We start from the raw sequence: 7,097 nt of genomic DNA, 5'->3' as shown, positions 1-7,097 counted from the left end.
AGCATTCCTAAACAAATAAGGATTTCCCTTCAACCAAAGCAATTGATATTACTTAACACTCATAGCACTTCTTACCTTGAAAGTGCTTTGCACATGGAATATGACTCCCGGGGAGGAATGTAGACCTGGCATCGTGGGATGGAGAACATCTTCTTGACCAAAAGGGGGATGTGAAAGGAAATGAAATAAGCTTCAGTGGCAGAGAGATTCCAAAAGGAGCTGAGAGGTCACTCTGGTGGGCACTGTTATGCACACTTTAGACAACTCTTTTTAGGTTCTAAAGAATTGGGGTAGCTGGTGGTGGATACCTGAAACTATCAAACTACAACCCAGAACCCATGAATCTCGAAGACAGTTGTATAAAAATGTAGTTTATGAGGGGTGACAAGGGGATTGGGAAAGCCATAAGGACCACACTCCACTTTGTCTAGTTTATGGATGGATGAGTAGAAAAATAGGGGAAGGAAACAAACAGACAAAGGTACCCAGTGTTCTTTTTTACTTCAATTGCTCTTTTTCACTCTAATTATTATTCTTGTTATTTTTGTGTGTGTGCTAATGAAGGTGTCAGGGATTGATTTAGGTGATGAATGTACAACTATGTAATGGTACTGTAAACAATCGAAAGTACGATTTGTTTTGTATGACTGCGTGGTATGTGAATATATCTCAATAAAATGAAGATAAAAAAAAAAAAACAAATTACTTATAGATCAAACCAAAACACATGTCTAAAAAAAGTAAAGACATGGAAATAAAGTAGTATTTGTCATATCAAAAAAAAAAAAAAAGTGCTTTGCAGTCATCCACTCATCAAATCCAGTACCTCTGTGAAGTAAGTATTATCTCAGCTTTACAGATGGGAAAAATGAGATGGACATTAAGGTACCAGCACAAGGTCACAGTGGGATCTTTGTAAGAACTTGCAATCTGACCTCAGGATCATCTTAATTCTAGGTCTCATGTGACTTATCCACACCTTTCTCCCCCCACCTCCATCCTTCAACAAATGAGGGGGGCTGAAGGAAGTAGGGGATACTAAGGACATCTGCCAACAGGAGAAAGGAAAAAAAGTGGAGACGTGTTTTTGTCAGTCAGCGATTTATTCTCAGTTTGTAGTAAGACTTGCAATCCTGAGGCCTTCCACCACTGCCCCAATCCATCAAAACAAAAATGAAGAAAATTAATGTTCCTGATTTTCTTGTGTAATTCCAGTCACTAGAAGAAGGTTACAGGCCCTAACTGAACACTCAGAACATTACTCATCTGCCGAGTGTACACACCCACAGGTTTGCTGGAGGAGCCATTGGCAGGAACACTGCAGTAAGTACTCCTAACATCCCAGACGTGATCGGGGCTGTCCATGGAGGTGAGGCAATCAAGCTACTGTCTGGACTGGAAGTAAGGCTGGTGATACAATTCTTCATAAATGGTACCAGATGCCAAGTCCCACAGCGTCAACTGTGGGTCTTTGCCAGCAGATGCCAAGTACTTGCTGTTGGGAGAAAATGCAGGAGAAAGCATGGGGCTTTGGTGGCCTGTGAAGAGCCTCACAGAATTTCCCTGCTGAGCATTCCACGGTCAGATGGTCTTGTCGGTAGAACCTGTAGCTTAGTAGTTTGAATTAGGGTGGAATTTGACACAGTCCACATCTGCCAGGTGTCCTGCATGTATTCTCAGTGAGTACATCTGGGCAAATGACCAAAGCCTTGCAGTGTGGTCATGGCGAAGTACAGACTATATGGGCTGATGTCCAGGTCCCACACAGGATAGGCATGTCCTTGGCACAACACAGTGTTGGTGAAACTTCCCAGGTCCCAATATTGGATGGACATGTCTTCAGAACAAGAGAGCAACCCTGAGCTATCTGTTAGGAACTTTGTGCTGCACACAGGCCCACAATGTCCTTACTTCATCACTGTGCCTGCATGATCATCCTCATTATCCTCTTTCCCCAGAATATCACAAGCCAAGTGGCTATGGGACAAGTCTGTTTGACGAGGTTTCAAGTTTTAACTTCTTGGATTGTAAACTCCAAAGTTTTATACAGGAGTTGGCAAACCCAGCAGCAAACAGCTTATATCTTGGGAAATTTCTGCAGTGTTCAACAGCTGCTCTGTGTTATAGAAGGCATAGAAACAGATGGTAGTCAGTGAAGGAGGCCCGTTCTTGACTCGCTTAATGCTTTCCTGCAAGACCCCCAGAGCAGCCTCATTCTGCAGAATAGGGGTGGGCATGTCAGTGGGCTCCAAGTTGCTGCTCTCACTAGGTGAGGAGCTGCAACTGGCATAAAGTTGGTAGTCTGTTCTCTTGGCAGGCTGCACATCTAAGTTGAATACGTAAGGTGAAGACTTTGCATTGGGCAGTGTTGTCATTTTGGAGGTATCGGATAAAGTAGTCGTAGCTGTCTTCTTAGAGATGGACCACATACTTGTTATCTAGGAGTGCTCAAAGCTTGAATTTAGACAGGATGTACGGATGGTTTGAGTAGTCTGTAGCTGCTCAATGACATCCTTCTGGCTAGTGTTCTGTAAAAACTTTCCACTGTGCTCTTCAGACTGCTCTGGATCAGGTTGAGATGGAGGTAGACAAAGAGAGGATGGAGGAGAGGCATTGCTTTGAGGCTGTACTCGGAAACAGAATCAGTGAGAACATTCCACAGGCATACAAACTGTAACTCATATTGCTGGGGCTCAGCCTGGAAAGGGGGCTACAGGCACCATATTGGCACAACCAGATTCTGATTGGATTCTGAGATTAGCTGCCGTCTCTTCAGCAGTCTGTGAAAGTTGCAATCCTTGTCTCAGGGGACCTTCTGTGTCCACATATTGTTGGTGTTTGAGGTAGCAGGACACTGCCATCTGAATCTACTCTATGCCTACTTTTTCATGACTGAACATCCCAGGCAGCTCTAGCTACTCTTGCTGCTACCATCTCTGGGATCTGGTTGCTTCTGCCCCCATTGTCTCTGCCACAGGCTCTTCCTCTGTTTGCTGGCTCTGCCGGCCTCCAAGTCACGCTACCTGTGGCCTCTGTGGAGGCTCTCAGTGATAGCTCCATGACTGACTGACACTGGGTGCTGGATTTTGTCAAATGTCTTTTCTGCAGCAACTGAGATGATCATGTGTTTTTTTCTTCACTCTGTTAATGTGATATGTCACATTAATTGATTTTCTTACGTTGAACCACCCTTGCATCACTTGATCATGATGTTCAAGAAATTTAACATTGATATAAAGCTTACATTCTATATTTCATTTTTTTTCTTATGTCCCCATGGGTTGTTTTGATTGATTTTTTGTTGTTGTTGAACCATTCTTGCATTCCTGGAATAAATTTCACTTTGTCATGGTGTATAATCCATTTAATATGGTGTTGGATTTGTTTTGCCAGTATTTTGTTGAGGATTTTTGCGTCTACATGCATAAGGAATATTGGCATGCAATTTTCTTTTCTTGCATTGTCTTCATCTGGCTTTAGTATTTTGTTATCAGAATAATGTTGGCCTCACAGAATGAGTTAGGAAGCAATTCCTCCTCTTCTCTTTTTTGGAGGAGACTGGGACATTTTCTTTAAATGTTTGGTAAAATTTACCAGTGAAACCATCTGACCCTAGGCTTTTCTTTGTTGGGAGGTTTTTAAGTACTGATTAAATCTCTTTATTTTTTATAGGTCTGTTGAGGTTTTCTATTTCTTCTTCCATCATTGTAGGTAATTTTTATGTTTCTAGGACTTTGTCTATTTCACCTAGCTTTTCTAATTTGTTGAAAGGTAATTGTTCATAGTACTCTATTATATCCTTTTTATTTCTGCAAGTCAATACTCATGTCCCCACTTTCATTCCTGATTTTAGTTATTTGGGTCCTCTCTCTCATTTTCTTTATCAGTGGGCTAAAGTTTTGTCAATTTTAATGATCTTTAAAAAGCAACAACCACCTTTGGTTCTGTTGATTACTGTTTTTCTATTCTCTCTTTCATTTATCATTGAACTAAACTTTTCTGTTTCCTTCTTCCTACTAACTTTAAGTTAGTTTGCTCTTGTTCTGGTTTCTTTAGGTGTGAAGTTAGGTTATTGATTTGTGATCTTTCCTCTTAAAAAATTTTTTTTTTTATTTTTTAAATGCAATTTTATTGAAATATATTTGCATACCATACAATCATCCAAAGTGTATAGTTGTTCACAGTACCATTATATAGTTGTGCATTCTTCACCACAATCAATTTTGAACATGTTCATTACTCCAAAAAATAAAAATAAGAATAAAAATGAAAGTGAAAAAGAACACCCAAAACATCCAACACCCCTCTTCCTCCCCCCCCCCCAGTATTCATTTACTTTTTGTCCCCATTTTTCTTCTCATTTGCCCATACACTGGGTAAAGGGAATATGAGCCATAAGGTTTCCACAATCACACGCTCACACCATATAAGCTGTATAGTTATACAATCATCTTCAAGAATCAAGGATACTGGATTGCAGTTCAAAAGTTTCAGATATTTCCTTCTAGCTATTCTGGTAAACTAAAAACAAAAAAGGGGTATCTATATAATGCATAAGAGTTACCTCCAGAATGACCTCTCAAATCCATTTGAAATCTCTGTCACTGAAACTTTATTTTGTCTAATTTCTCTTCCCCCTCTTGGTCAAGAAGGCTTTCTTAAGCCTACGATGCCAATGCCAGGTCCAGGCTCATCCCCAGAAGTCATGTCCTACATTGCCAGGGAGATTTACACTCCCAGGAGTCATGTCCCACATAGGGGGGAGGGCAGTGAGTTTACCTGCTGAGTTGGCTTAAGGAGAGAGGCTACATCTGAATAACAAAAGAGGTTCTCTGGGGGTGATTCTTAGGCATGATTATAGGTAGCCTTAGACTCTTATTTGCAGTAACAAGCTTCATAATGGCAAGCCCTAAGGTTGAGGGCTCACCCTACTAAACTGGTAGTACTCAATGCTTGTGAAAATATCAGGAATTCCCCAGCTGGGGAAGTTTAATATTTCCAAAATTTTTCCCAGTCCCTCAAAGGGACTTTGCAAATACTTTTTTTTTAGTTTTTGAAACACAAAGCTTCATTATAAATAACACCACCACCCCTTGTAATTGTGGTTCATCTCATTTGACCATATATCCCTTCCCAGTCAGGAAACTGGTTCATTCAGGAGAACAGTTATCACACTCAGGCAGTCACCAACAGGATTTTTTGACAGCTTTGTCAGATTCATTCAAAAGTGGAATGGTGTTAGAGTAATGTGGTTGTTGTTAGGTAAAGCAGCTGAACTTGGAGCATGGACTCCTGGATTTGAATCCAGCTCTGAGTCTTGAGTAGACATTTCTTATAACAATATATACATATTACCAATAATCACATGAAAAGACACTCAACATCATTAATCATTAAGGAAATGCAAATCAAAACCACAATGAGATGTTACTTACACCCACTAAGGTGGCTAATGTTCTTTAAAAAAAAAAAAAAGAAAATAACAAATGTTAGTTTGGATATGAAAAAACTGGAACCCCATACATTGGTGGTAGGAATGTAAAATGGAACAGCTACTGTGGGAAATAGTTTGGCAATCGCTCAAAAAGTTAAATGTTGAGTTACTATATGGGAAGTCACTTAACTACCAGGTATGTATGTTAAAGAATTAAACAGAGGGACTCAAACAGATATTTGCAAACCAATGTTCATAGCAGCATAATTCACAATAGCCCAAAGTGCAAGGCAACCAAGTGTCCATCAGCAGAAATCGGTAAAAAGAAAAAAAAAGTTGCATATCCATACAACGGGATATTATTGAGCCGTAAAATGTAATGAAGTTCTGATATATACTATGTTCTGAGTAAGGCAAGGGGCTGTGTAAAAAGACATCCTTCCACCAAACTGTGAGGTACGACAGACCACAGAATGACTTGGACAAGTCCAGCTTGGCGAGTAAGATCACCATTTACTGGGAGCCTGCATGGAGACTTCATCTGCAGTGGGAGGAGGAGACACAGCAATTCTTTGCTATGATGGTCTGCACCGACCAGAGGGGAAGGCAGAGTTGTACAGTGGGAATGGACAAAGAAGACATGGAGCCAGGGGAGTGCATGCACATAATTGCTGTCAAAGTTAACTGTTTCTTAATGTTTGTCCCTCTGGGCACAACGTCCCATGAAGTTAACCTTGGGAAAAGATAACGAAGGCACAGAGCTGACAGTATGTGCAGGAATGTGCATAATTGCTGACAAGGTTGGAAGAGTTGGGGGATATTGGAAAGCGTGACAGTCTTACTATATTACAATCTACCCCATCCCATAACTCTGTATTACAATCCTTCCGCCACCTCTTCTGCAGAAGTCCCTGAGCGTGGGATTGGGAAGATTCAGGTTTACAGCATGCAAAATTGAGAAATAAGGCCAAAACTATAATTTAAACAGCAACAATATAAACAGCAAAAAGATAGACAAATGATCAGTATAGTCAGTGTGCCACTAAAAGTATAACTCTAATATAAGGGTAGGTGAGTGAGCCAAGAGGAAAAGAAGTCTATAAACCCTAACTTTTTGATATGGTTTATAGAATTTTGCACATGTGCTAAGGCATTGGTGACATACCCATGTTCATCTGGTATATATATGAGCAAGTGGTGCCAATCATGACACAAGTACCACCTTGAGTGGCAGTAAGCATAGCTAAGGACATATGGTGTTTATAACACTATTTTTCTCATCGGGGTGGTTTCTTGTTTTAAAAGGCTTATATCACATTTAGTATCTTGGGGGCATGAGCAGTAAGTTTGCTAATGCTTTAACTTGTGTTAATGCATCTCATGTCCCCGCACTAGGGAGGAATATACTGAGCTGCCATTTCCACCAGGCTAAGGAGCATTTTCCTTTTAGACCAAAGCAATCTTGTAAAGCTGGGAAATTCTATGGCATGCTAGGTAAAATTTTACGAATGTTTGCTGGTAGGAAGGGGTATCCTAGAGGACATCTACCTGTCCAACTGTGAAGGAGATATGGCCAACCAGCCGTATCTCCACATAACCAACCAGTACCTGGGGCAGGCACATAGGCTCCGGCATGTTTGGAGGTGCTTTGCTTTCCTGTCTA

The 7,097-nt window shown here is 40.7% G+C and overlaps 1 pseudogene; it reads right to left on the bottom strand.

The window, feature by feature from the left end:
• Nucleotides 1–1,183: 1,183 nt before the first annotated feature.
• LOC119514331 lies at nt 1,184–7,069 on the bottom strand (annotated as a pseudogene).
• Nucleotides 7,070–7,097: the final 28 nt, after the last annotated feature.

This window comes from Choloepus didactylus, chromosome 2 (genome assembly GCF_015220235.1).
Source record: "Choloepus didactylus isolate mChoDid1 chromosome 2, mChoDid1.pri, whole genome shotgun sequence".
NCBI lineage: Eukaryota > Metazoa > Chordata > Mammalia > Pilosa > Megalonychidae > Choloepus > Choloepus didactylus.
Note: the sequence above shows the minus strand (reverse complement) of the source record. Positions and strands in the feature narration are given on the sequence as shown.